General features: G+C 35.4%; 1 protein-coding gene across 23 annotated transcripts in view; it reads left to right on the top strand.

The window, feature by feature from the left end:
* Positions 1–13,634, top strand: part of FUT8 (fucosyltransferase 8) — a 282,852-nt gene that overhangs the window by 104,829 nt on the left and 164,389 nt on the right. For 5 of the 23 annotated variants that reach the window (XM_057318414.1, XM_057318408.1, XM_057318422.1 and 2 more), the window contains one exon: positions 6,659–6,764. The exons of 13 other annotated variants lie outside the window; for them this stretch is intronic. The gene's annotated coding sequence lies outside the window, so the exon portion shown is untranslated. Of the gene's footprint in view, positions 1–3,832; positions 4,013–6,658; positions 6,765–7,484; positions 7,617–8,144; positions 8,301–13,634 lie in introns of all 23 variants that reach the window. 5 more of the 23 variants (XM_057318415.1, XM_057318418.1, XM_057318416.1 and 2 more) reach the window with 4 other exon arrangements.

Genomic DNA, 13,634 nt, shown 5'->3' with positions numbered 1-13,634 from the left:
TCAGTTAAGCATCCAACTCTTGATTTTGGTTCAGGTCATGATCTCAGGGTTGTGAGATTGGTCCCCATGCTGGGGCCTGTGCTGGGCATGGAGCCTGCTTGAGATTCTCTCCCTCTGCCCTTCCCCCGCCATCCCCTGCTCACATATTCGCTCTCTTAAAAAAAAAAGAAAAAGAAAAAAAAGAAAACTCTGAAAACAAAAATAAAATCTGTCAAATGAACTTCCCCTCCTTGGATCACAATCATGGCTTGAGGACAAAATCCATCAATGTATAATTCCAGGGTTTCTGTCCTGTCTTAGCTGCCTATTTTCTGTACAAACCTTGATCAAGTCAAATCACTTCTTACCTCAGTTTCTTCATCTTCAAAATGGAGATTGTGCCTACCTTACAAAGCAGTGATAAGAATTAAGTGACAAAATGTGTGCCAAGTGCCTGGGTCATGTCTGACACAGAACAAGTGTTACTTCTCTTCCTCCTTCTTTTTGGCATCAGTAATATCTGGATTCCACCTCTTGAATTCACTAATCACTGATTGTGAGATCAAATTATTTTGTTTTTCTGAGCCTCATTTTCCTTTAACATGAGATCATTAATACCATTTTATAAAGTTGTGGTTAAAATTCAGTTCCTAGTGTAGTCTAAGAAATTTTTGTTGAATCTGAATGTGAATGTTAAACTGCTAAAAACTTATATAAATATGTGAGTTTTGCTGGATGGATCTTTTGGATACAAGATCCACAATATATTTTTAGGAATATATACTAAGAAGTACATAATAAGGAAAAATACATCTCTAGTTTTTGTTGTTGTTGTTTGATGGAAGGACTCTACAATAGTTTACTTAATTTTTGCTTAATGTAATTCATTGGGAATGTAGGGAAATTCTGGATCAAAGGATTTGGTGTCACTTGAAATAGCTACCTCTAGAAGGAATATGTGTAGGGTACTAAGGAAGTCGAACGCTTGATTTTGAATATACCTCTTTCTTTGCTTTTATTCTTTTTATCTTAGGTAACTTCATTTTTTTGTGAGACTTCAGTATACAATAATAGTTTTGTGGGCAGGTCTTGGAAAATAATCAGTACTGAAAACTTCTTAGTTTGGTAATTACCAGAGAAATAATTAATTAACCAATATTAAAGTTTAGTTGGTAAATTAAGGTCGAGTCTCATAAATGAATCATGTTAAAAGAGTTATGAATTAAATCAGTATTGTTGAAATTTATGTGTTAATCAGTATAATTTCTTTGACATCATAGAATAAAAATTGATGTATGTGTGGTATATTATATTGAACTAGGGAGTTTGTATTTTTAAGCATGTTATATAGTTCCCATGAATTTCAGTTAGATTTGTTTGAATGTGAGTCGTTTTTATAATTGGCAGGAAAAATATCATTGCCTTTGTGTCTTGTAGCAGTAGTGTTAGCTTTTGTGTATGTTTAGATGAATGTAAATTTTAACTTATTTTCTTACACATTTCCCAAAGGTTAGGAAATAATTTAGCATACAGAATGTTAATCACTTTTAAGAAATCCCAGTTTATCATTTTATTTGACATGCTGTATTTTTTTTTTTTTAAGATTTTTATTTATTTATTTGACAGAGATAGAGACAGCCAGCGAGAGAGGGAACACAAGCAGGGGGAGTGGGAGAGGAAGAAGCAGGCTCATAGCGGAGGAGCCTGATGTGGGGCTCGATCCCATAACGCCGGGATCACACCCTGAGCCGAAGGCAGAGGCTTAACTGCTGTGCCACCCAGGCGCCCCAAGACATGCTGTATTTCTTATTAGATTGTTTGTTAACTGCCTTGAAAATGTTGCAGAAAGTAGGGAGTAGTCTTTGCATGCGTAGTTTTTACCTGCAAGGAAAAAGACATAAGAAAATAGAATCAAAACTGAATCGCAAAAAAACATTTAAGTGCAGACAAGCTTCTGCTGAGAAAGTGGAGATGAATTTAGGTGTGAATATTAAAACATATGGATATGTTGATTATCCCTACGTTTAACTATTTTTGTCATAAGACAAAAGGTTTGCAAAGTTAGAATAAATGCATGCACTATTGGTATTGCTGAAATCAAAATAACTTCGGGGTTTTTTTGCTGTTTTGTTTCTGTTTTTGGTACTTGTTTTTTTAAAGAAACCAGATATGGAGAAAGGGGATCCCTCCTACATTGTTGGTGGGAATGCAAGTTGGTACAGCCACTCTGGAAAACAGTGTGGAGGTCCCTTAAAAAGTTAAAAATTGCACTACCCTGTGACCCAGCCATTGCACTACTGGGTATTTACCCCAAAGATACAGACGTAGTGAAGAGAAGGGCCATACGCACCCCAATGTTCATAGCAGCATTGTCCACAATAGCCAAATCGTGGAAAGAACCGAGGTGCCCTTCAACAGATGACTGGATTAAGAAGTTGTGGTCCATATATACAATGAAATATTACTCAGCTATCAGAAAGAACGATTTCTCAACATTTGCTGCAACATGGACGGCACTGGAGGAGATAATGCTAAGTGAAATAAGTCCAGCAGAGAAAGACAATTATCATATGATTTCTCTCATCTATGGAACATAAGAACTAGGAAGGTCGGTAGGGGAAGAAAGGGATAAAAAAAGGGGGGGTAATCAGAAGAGGGAATGAAGCATGAGAGACTATGGACTCTGAGAAACAAACTGAGGGCTTCAGAGGGGAGGGAGGTGGGGGAATGGGATGGACTGGTGATGGGTAGTGAGGAGGGCACATGTTGCATGGTGCACTGGGTGTTATACACAACTAATGAATCATCGAACTTTACATCGGAAACCAGGGATGTACTGTATGGTGACTAACATAATATAATAAAAAAACATTAAAAAAAAAAGAAACCAGATACGTGTAGAACGTATAGAAAAATAAACATTTTTAACTCCTTTTTTCTTGATATTTTAATATTAAGAGCTATTAGAATTCTGTGATTGTACATTTATAAAGTATTATTTGGGCAAGTCATTCATAAAGTAATATATTTTTGTCCTTTTTTATTGTGGTAAAATACATATAATATGAAATTTACCATTTAGCCATTTTAAGTATGTGATTAGGTATGTGTACTTAACTTACACTGTAATTCAGCGTAAGTACATTTAATATTATTGTGCAGCCATCACCACTATCTCCAGAACTTTTTCAGCATCCCAAACTACTGCACTCAAGAAACATTAAGTCTGGATTCCTTCTTACTTCCAGCCCCTAACATACCATAATCAACTTGGATGTTCCATTCAAGCATATGTATTTAACATATGCATTTAACATTCAAGCATAGATTCTAGAGAGATCATACTAAAATGGAAGTTGGATCATGACATTCTTCTAAACAGTATTCTCTAATGAAAACATTCTTAGAGTGATTTAACATTGCTTTTCCCAGACTCATACCTTAACTCTTATCACATCTCCTATCTCCATCCCCACTGTGAGCTGTGTAATTCTTTGTTGTGGATACATTTCTTATGTATGTAAACTGGCTTAAGTGTACATGAGTAAAAGGCAGAAGGTTGAACTCGATATGTCTCAAGGTTCTTCCCAGGTTTGTGATTTTAATTTAATCTCTATAGTACCTGGATTTTCCAAATGAGAGAAAACAGACTAGGCATGTATAACCTCGAAATAAAGTTCTCAACAGATCTGTGGTAATTTTAAAAGCTAAAATTTGATCAGACTATAAACATTTTGTTATGTTTTGGTATTTCAGTGGTCTTTTTCTCTCTCTCAAAATATTTTTCCTGGAAAAGCAATATAAATCTTTTATGAATTCAGTCATAATTTTGCAGTTTAATTGGATTTTTAAGGTTTCTCTGTGTGTGCCAGCTGGACCTTTTGGAGAATGTTACTACTCTTTTTCCACTGAAATGTTAGACCAAAGGAAAACATGCAGCTAGCTGTTAAATTCACATTTCCTATGGATGATGTTTTGAAGCTCAAAAGGAACTTTGAACATTTTAAGCACAGCTGAGCAGAGGTTCCAAAAGGTAATGCTGTAGTACTGTTTTTTTTCCTCCATATTCATTTACTTGACTCTCAGTAGTGAGCCTGAATTGTGAGTGATAAAGACATTTACAGGCTCATTACTGTGCAGAATGAAAAAAAAGAGAAAAGAAAACTGAACTAATTTCAAAGTCAACACTTAAAAAAGTGAAGTGGTGAATGAACAAGCATAATCATCCATTCATTCAGCACATATATGATAGTCTACTATATACCAGACAATCCACTAAACACAGGAAATATAATGAAGTCCTGTATGGTGACTAGCATAATAAAAAAATGCATGTATCATAAAAAAACACAGGAAATAAAGCAGTGACTAAAATAGAATTAGTCCCTACACTGTTGGAACTTAGATTGCCTAGAACAGTGAGTGGAACATAATAGGCACTTAAAAATATTTGAATAAATGAGTTCTGTGTTGTGGAAAAGGTTTTGGAGTAATGGGCATTGGAGTGAAGAAGTGTGGAGTGTCCTGATCATTGCATTATAGATAGTTCATTTTAAAAAAAATGAAAAAATGGAAACAAACCAAATATTTATTAATAGGGAAAATGTTAAGTAAGTTATGGTAGTACATAGAATGTAATATACACTAGGGCCTTTAAAAATAATGGCATGCAAAGATATTTACTGGCTGACATGAAAGGTGTTCTTTCCCAACATTTTGATTACTTGGTTATACTCTTATTCATCCTGTTTACACACCAACTTTTTTCAGGTTCATTTTCACTCTTACCCCTGCACCTGTTTTCACCTCCTTTATCTTTGTTCTTGGTCATGACAATACCTCATGGCATTTCAGTCTCCTTTTCTGTGGTGGTGGTGGCAGCTGTTCTTCCAGATTGCACATGGGATAACCTAGCATTTTATGCGAAGTGGCACTCTACAGGTGCGGGAGTTTTGAGACTGAGCTTTTCTGAGCCAGACTCAGTGGCAGCAAATTTATTTCCTTCCCTCTTCCCTTTCCATGTGTGTTAATGTGTTTAAGGTTTTCTAGGGCAGGTCTAGAGGTCACCTTTACTCTTGTACTCTCTTAGCCTCATTACTAAGGTGGACCTCTCTTTGGGACTTTACTGAATGTCCCAAGGATTAAGTGAGGACTCTGTATCATGTTTGTAAGAAGTTGAATGATTCCTGGCCCTCTGTGAGCTCTAGTATCATCAAATAATTTTACTCAGCTTTAGCTACCTGGTAATTTTTCTTTCGCAGAACTTATTTTTGCTTAACGTTATGTATTTTCACCCTATGCATATGTAGATTGTTATTCAGTTAATTTAAGGGTATCTCTCTCTCTCTCTTTTTTAAAATTTAAAAAATAGGTCTTTGCATAGCTCTCTCACTTCAGGGATGTTTTCCCCCCCAAATAATTGTTTTGTTTTGTTTTTGTGTTCTGACCTCTGCCTTTTCAACTTAGCAATGCACTAGATTTTATTTGGGTTTCCCCTTCAAGAATACTGTAATCTCAAAAGTGCTTTCAGAAAGAATCCCAGGTAATTATAGGTCTTCCCTGTTCCTTTTCTCCTCCTCCTCCTCCTCCTCCTCCTCCTCCTCCTCCTCCTCCTCCTCCTCCTTCTTCCTTCTTTTTTCTTCCTTCTTCCTTCTTCTTTCTCCTCTTCCTCCTCCTCCTTTTTTTTTTTTTTTAAGGAATCAGTTTTGTGTTGCCTATTGTCCAAAGTCAAATATATAGTTTATTCAGTTTTCTAGTTGTTTACATTTGGAAGTTAATTCTGGATCCTATTTACTCCCTTGTGGTAAAAGTAGAGAACTCAACACTTTTAAAATGAGGAATGATACTCTTAGCAAGTAGTATGTCCTGCCCATTTCAAATTGTGTTCAAATACCATTATGTGTAAAAATTCACTTTTAAATGTTGCTTAAATTAAATTGATCTTAGTAACAACATTTCTGTTATTATTCCACACATAACTATAAATAAAAGCTGCTTTGGCTGCTTTTCATCTAATATTAGTTCCCAGTCAACTGATGCATTAAATTAAAGTTGGTATAATGCTAATGATTTGTAATACCTGATTCTTTTGGGTACTTTTATGCCTCACTGAGGATCACTGGCTGTTTTATTCTTTCATTTCTTGTCTTGTCTTTTTTTATTTAAACAGGAATCAGTATAACTAAGAAACAAAAACCTTAACATAATTCTTAGTATAGTAACTTTTTTTAAAAAAAAGATTTTATTTATTTATGAGAGAGAGAGAGAGAAAACACACAAGTGGGAGGGAGGGGGATAGGGAGAGGGAGAAGCAGACTCCCTGCAGAGCAGGGAGCCTGATGTGGGAGTCAATCCCAGGACCACGAGATAATGACCTGAACCGAAGGCAGATGCTTAACCAACTGAGCCACCCAGGCACCCTGGTATAGTAACTTTTTACTAATAAAAATATGTTTTATGTTTCATCCATTGAAAATCCAGTAGTATAGAGCATAAGTTTAGTACTGCTCAATTCTTTAAAATTCCTCCAGTTAGTTTAAAAGCATTGGTCATTGAGTAGAGTATAAGCATGAACTGGTCTGAACTTAACTGAGACTATCTCATTAAGTCTGGAATTAGGAAAAAAGATGTGTTTGATAAAGAACGATATACTGAGCCTAATTTTTTTTTTTTTTTATAGGATATGAGGTGTTCATGAAAGAGTGAATGACTGTCATGGTTGATTCGATTGGTGACTTGAGCTTCATTCATCATTAATGCTTACAGTGTTTCAGCTACTGTACCAGGTGCAAGATACTCCTCCTAATAGTCATTATGTGTCTGTGCTGTTCTTGGAAGAGAGACCTGAAATTCTTAGGGGAGTTTGAAAATGAACCAGTGGTAGCATTGTGATTTGTATGTTGTGTGCTAAGGCTTAGCATAGGCTTATTTATTTATTTATTTGTGTGGGAGAAGGGGGATTTTCATTTTATTTATTTATTTTATAGAGAGGGAGAACACAGGCATTTTTGACTCTGGCATTAGAATTGTACATTGTTAATCTTAGGAAAAAATACTAAAGAAATTTACAGGCATAATTTACATATCTGTCAAAGGATGAGAGTCAGGGTTGTAATTATGGGTAAAAGAACTATAAATTTATTAGTTCTGACAGATGGCAACAAAATGTCCGATTCTGTTACTTTTTATTATTTCTTAAAATATTTTTCCCGATGTCTTTAAAAATTGCTGCGTCTAGATATATCCATTGAGTGTGGTGTAGCAAAAAACTGTTTACTCTTTAATTTTTTGACAGCAGATATAAAATGCAGACATCTATTCAAGAACTTTTAGATACTAATGATTATTCAAACTAGATACATTTGCCAAAGCTGCTTTGGGTTTATCTGTTACTAAAAGTGGTGGCTCTACCTGTACTGCTGCCTAGGCAGCATGGATGCACTGCATTTCATCCTCCTCAATTGCTTATCATTGAAATTTATGGATTATGTTTCTTATTTTGATAGAGTTTTTCTCTTGTAACTCTGCCCCTGAATAGTAATAATCCCTCGGTCAGTCAAACCATATTGCTTTGATTCATTTGAAGTCAAGACGATAGATCTAGCTGTGAATCTTGGCTCCTGGTCTTGTGACCTTAGGTGAGTTACTTAACCTCTGCTGGTTTTTTTTATTATTGTAGTATAGTAGTTAATTGAGTAGACTCTGGAGTGTTTGTGAGGATTTGCATCCTGGCTCTGCTACTATTTTTTTTTTTAAGAGAGAGCGCAAGCGTGTACGCTCATGTGTGCACATGTGTAGGGGGGGCAGAGGGAGAGAATCCCAAGCAGACTCCACGCTGGGGGCGGGGGTGGTGGGAAAAGGGCTGATCTCAGGACCCTGGGATCATAGTCTCAGCTGAAATCAAGAGTTGGATGCTTAACTGAGCCACCCACGTGCCCCATGGCTCTGCTATAGCTATGTGACTTTGGGCAAATTACTAACTTTTCTGCCTTCTCATCTGTAAATTAGGGATAATAATAGTGCTTATCTATAAAATACTTTGAGTAAGCCTGGCACGTACTAAGCACTCAATAAATGTTTGCTATTATTATTTTCTATAAAAGGACAAAAATAACATAATAGGGTTATTATAAGGCCTGAATGAATAAATATATCACTTTGCACAGGGACCTTCTACATGTTCAGTAAATGAGGCACTATAATGGGATTGATGATAATTGTGATCATGCAGCAGATGTGTCTATGGAATAAGATCCAAGATTTGTAACAAAAGAGACCACACTGGAGCTCCATTGATTTGCTAATTGGTCAAGACACACAGAGTGAGTTGCAGCATTCTATTAGGTCACTTGTACAAAACAAATCAACTTTTCTATCCCAGCTGGTGCACAAGATGTGATAGATGAAAAATCCTATCCAATAAGACTTTAGAATTGTAATCTTATTATACCTGTTGTAGTATCAGTACAGGTTAGGATTGGCCACACTCCCCAGATAGCCAAGGAAGTAAAAGTATTTATTGGGGAAAGCTTTTACATTAGCTGTATTGATTAAAGATGTGATATAAAATTTCTCCCAGCATCAAAGGTTACTCAGAAGCTATGAAAAATGGATAGGAACTTATGATGCAGGCTGCTAGTATTCTACCTAACTTTAAATCTGTTTTTCTCTTCTACAGTAATAGAACCCTCATTTTTATTCTATTTTTTTAATTTAGGTAGGTACATTGACACCTTGAAGAAAATACTGTATTTTGTAGATAAGTAACTAAGTTCTGGCAATAAAGATAAAAGCAGAAATATTATATGTATGTGTGTGCTTGTAAAGGTCAGTGACTCTGCTGGAAGAGATCCCATTTTGCCGTTCAGTTTCTCCTCTTTGACCTTTATTGAAGACATGGTAACTAGAGCTTTGGCAAACATTTTGGACTGTGAGGTGATCTTGATGATGGAAGCCAGGCATGGAGAATGGTGGAAGAGAAAGTTAGAAACTTGGGTCCATGAAGGTCCCTGAGGATACTGTGAAACCACCATCCCTACATGGCCTTTCTCTAGATGACTTTTACAAAAGAAAAAATAAACCTCAATCTTGTTTAAGCCAAGCTGCTCTTGTGTTGGGGTATTCTATAATGTGCAGAACCGTATCCTTATACCGAGGGGAAGCAGTATAAATAACAAAGCCCCAATGAGATTTAATGGTTTGTGTGGGAGAAGTGAAGATGTAAGGAGAATTGGAGGCTAATACTAAATGACTAAGTGATTGTGGGTCTACTTTGATCATACTGGTGAAATTTTATTAGATTAATAGGAAATAGACTTATGGGAAAATATTTAATATTTCAGTGACATTGATAGTTATCTAATCACATTTTGTTGGATATTGTGGGTGGTAAGAAGAACTGGTGAAATTGATGGGTGGACCATAAGTCATTCTTGTCTTTATGAATAGTTTTTTTATAGGTTATTGTTGTTAGCTTGTCATACCATTGTTAAATGACATATATCTAACTTTGTAGTTTTTTTATGGTAAATTCCTTTTTTTAATGACGCTTCAAGTGTCTTTTCTCAAAAATTTGGATTGACAAATACGAGAAAAATGGTAGAAAACATTGGATTAGCCATTTTCTGTGGAAGAAGTTGAAAAAAGGTTATTTTGGAGCCTATGCAGTAAATGGTTGATATTCTTTCACTCCTTTACCTAAACATGATTCTAAACAATTATTTATGTACTGATACTTAGGCTCTCACTTTTTAATGGTTTCTATGACACCAGACAAAATTGACAGTGCTTTAACTACATTAACTAAGAACAAAGAGATTCAAAAACCAAAATGAGAAATGGAAGAGAAAACAATACAACAGATAACCACAGAAACACATAGTGTGATAACAGATTACTATAAACAGTAATATACTAACATCAGATAACTTAGGGGAAAAAAATAATTTCTAAAAATGCAAAAGGATATGAATCAAAAATCTCCCAGCACATGGTTTCATTGGTGAATTCTACCAAACACTTAAAAATATAATGACAATCTTTATCAAAATCTTAAAATAATGGAATATAGGGAACACATTCAGAATCATTCTATGAGGCCAGTACTACCGTGATACCAAAGCAGAATAAAAATAATACAGGAAAAAAAAGTCTAGTTTGATCTAAGTATTGCTACACCAACTTTCTTTTGACGTCCATTTGTGTGATAAATGTTTCTCCACCCTCTCACTTTCAATCTGCAAGTGTCTTAAGGTCTAAAATGAGTCTCTTGTAGGTGGCATATTGATGGGTCTTGTTTTTTTTTTATCCATTCTGACACTCTGTGTCTTTTGATTGGAGCATTTAGTCCATTTATATTCGAAGTAATTATTATTATTTTTTAAGATATTCAGAGAGTGCGAGCGGGGGGGAGGGGAGGGGGAGAAGAGAGAGAATCTCAAGTAGACTGTGCTCCCCATGGAGCCCAGCATGGGGCTCGATCTCATGACCTTGAAATCATGACCTGAGCTAAAATCAGGAGTTGGACCCTTAACTGACTGAGCCATCCAGGCGCCCCCACCAAGTAATTACTCATAGATATGTATTTATTGTCATTTTGTTGTTTATTTTGTTGTTTTTGGAGATTTTCTCTGATCCTTTCTTTGACACTTTTGGTCACTAAAAGAGTCCCCTTTAATATTTCTTGCAGGGCTAGTTTAGTGGTCATGAACTCCTTTAGTTATTGTTTGTGTGGGAAACTCTTTATCCTCTCCTATTCTGAATGATAACCTTGCTGGATAGAGTATTCTTGGCTGTAGATTTTTCCCATTCAGCACTTTGAATATATATCATGCCACTCCCTTCTGGCTTGTTAGGTTTCTGTTGAGAAATCTCCAGCTAGCCTTGTGGGTTTTCCCTTCTATGTTATGGACTTCTGTCTTGCTGCTTTTAAGATTTTTTCTTTATCACTATATTTTGCAAGTTTAATTATAATATGTCTTGGTGTTGGCCTGCTTTTGTTGATTTTGATGAGAGTTCTCTGTGCCTCCTGGATCTGTTTGTTTCCTTCCCCAGATTAGGGAAGTTTTCTGCTATTATTTCTTGAAATAAGTTTTCGGCCCCCTTCTCTGTTTCTTCTTCTGGGACTCCTATAATACAAATATTATTGCGTTTAATGTAGTCACTGAGTTCTCTAAGTTTATTTTTGTGTTTCATAATTTCTCTTGTTCAGCTTCATTATTTTCCATTATTTTGTCTTCTGGACTCTGCCCCTTATCATGGTTGGCTTGAGTGCAAGTCTTTGGTTTGAAATTATTTTTGGATAGATTTCTTTCTGAACATCTAGTTTTGACGTTTCCTGTATATAAAAGTAAATGAATAAACATATGAAAATGACTTTGAATCTTAGTTTTAATTCTTCTAGGGCTTGATTTGAATTTTATTTTGCCTAGGATTTTAATTATAGCTATTAAATATATGCATACTTGGGTAATATTCATGCATTCAGTTTTTTCATTCAATAAATACAAATAAAGGGCTTGCTCTGTTTTAGGTACTGTGTTCTAAGTCTTTGTTCTACTACTACATACCTTTAGGTATTGGATATAAATAAGCCAGTAAGTGTTGTGCTAAAGAATAATAGAGGATGGTGAATGCTTTTTAAAAAAGATAAGGTGTTGTAGCATTCTTGTAAGGTAGCTATTCTTCTTTCTTGCTTTTAGGGTCCCAGTTTTGTTCTGGAACCTACCCTTAGGGATAAATCCTGATTAGTCTAAGCCATAGTGGTAATCCCAACCCACTTGTCAGTGATTGATTTTGTGAGGCACAGGTGAGTCAGTCTTTGGTAATAAGATGTGCAGATCTTCTGGGGGAGACTTCTGTCAGTAGTTTTCTCTTCCTTAAAATGAGACAGACTAAAGGGGATTACCGGTTGTTCTTTGTTAATATATGTACCGTAATTACATGTGGCTGGGATTGAGGCAGCCAACTTGTTCATGAAGAATGTTAGCCTTAGGACAGAGGCTGACATGCCAAGGGAGTAGAATAGAAAGATGAAAATAGATTTTTGGAGTGATTAAATAAACTTTTTGTCTACTGAGAAATTAAAATTTCCTTATTTTTAAAGCTATTTTGAGTTAGATTTTCTCTAGCTTATATCCTAACATGTCATAATCAATATAGTTTATCAGGGACTATCTCTGAAAAGAGGTGGCATTTATTTAAGTAGAGATATGAATTATAAGAATGAGCCAAAGGAATTACAGTTCAGGTAGAAGGAACAGAAGAATGAAGGTGCCATGATAGGTAAGAACTTGGCAGGAGGCTAGTATACCTACTTTCTAATGACCAAGGGAAAAATAGTAGTAACTAATATTTATAAATTGCATTACAGTTTATAAATCACCATTACATATATTATTTCATGTAATCTTTACAATTATATGAGGATATACTGTTATTCCCATTTTATATTTGGGTAAACTGACCATATAGTTATAGCCACCTATTAATTTGGAATGGTTGCTGTTTCTACTCTATCATGCTGCCAGTCAAGTATATATTATGTAATACTGGATAATCAGATGAAATGGTAAGTGAATACATTTTATTTGAATTTTTTAGTATTACTACTTTTCAGCAGTTTTAATCTGTTCAGGCCAAAGGTACAGATAAGGCCAGATTTCTGGACCCATTTGAATAGTACAAATTAATTGCATCAGTAAGCACAGCCTGGTGTGTTATCTTGAATTAAAGTGAGTAAGATACTTCTGATAGAAACCTCATAAATGTGATTATTTATTTGCACTTCATAATGAGGAAGATTAATTTCTAAGGTATTGGCTGGTTCCAGTGAATTTAAATAGAGTATTTTGTGCTTATATATTCAGGATGTCTAGCATTTAAAATTCATATGTGCGTATACTGTGACCTTACTGATAAGCAGTATGAAAGTATGATAGATGACTGTGTAAGTAATGAATGAAAATTGAATTTTATAGTCTTGGTAGGGGTTATATGAAAATTTCCTTTTCTGTCCTCTCCTATCCTTCCCTTTCCCCTTCCCTGCGTTCTTCCCTCCCCTTCTGCTTTCTTCCTCCGCTTTATTCTACGTTTCAGTTTAGTTGGTTACACCAGTGCTTTTACATAAATAAAAGTTGATTTCAACTAGCATTAAAGGGCCATTTTAATTTATGATACTCTTTTTACTTGCTTTTTTCTACTTTCTTAAATTAATAAACACATAATTTTATAAACTTCCCTTTTTCCATATGGAGGCTGGACAGTAAGTAGTAGTTTAAATAAGTTATATGGAACAGTACTTAATTTAAAAATGAATTTAGATCAAATGGGAAGATATTTAAAGTCTTGGGTATATGTTAATCTAGAATTGTGGATTTTGTATATACAGGGCTTTTAAAATATTTGTACTTTTTTTTCTTTTTTTTTCCCCAAGATTTTATTTATTTATTTGTGTGAGAGAGAGAGTACACAACAGAGTGAGAGAGAACATGAGTGAGGTGGACGGGGTAGTAGAGGCAGAGGGAGAAGGAGAAGCAGAAACCCGCCAAGCAGGGAGCCTGACTCAGGGCTCAGTCCCAGGACCCTGGGATTATGACCTAAACTGAGGGCGGACACTTAACCAAATGAGGCACTCAGGTACCCCCCCCCCCCAATAT

Source organism: Ursus arctos, unplaced genomic scaffold (genome assembly GCF_023065955.2).
Source record: "Ursus arctos isolate Adak ecotype North America unplaced genomic scaffold, UrsArc2.0 scaffold_25, whole genome shotgun sequence".
Classification (NCBI taxonomy): domain Eukaryota; kingdom Metazoa; phylum Chordata; class Mammalia; order Carnivora; family Ursidae; genus Ursus; species Ursus arctos.
This window is presented reverse-complemented; position numbering and strand designations above follow the sequence as displayed.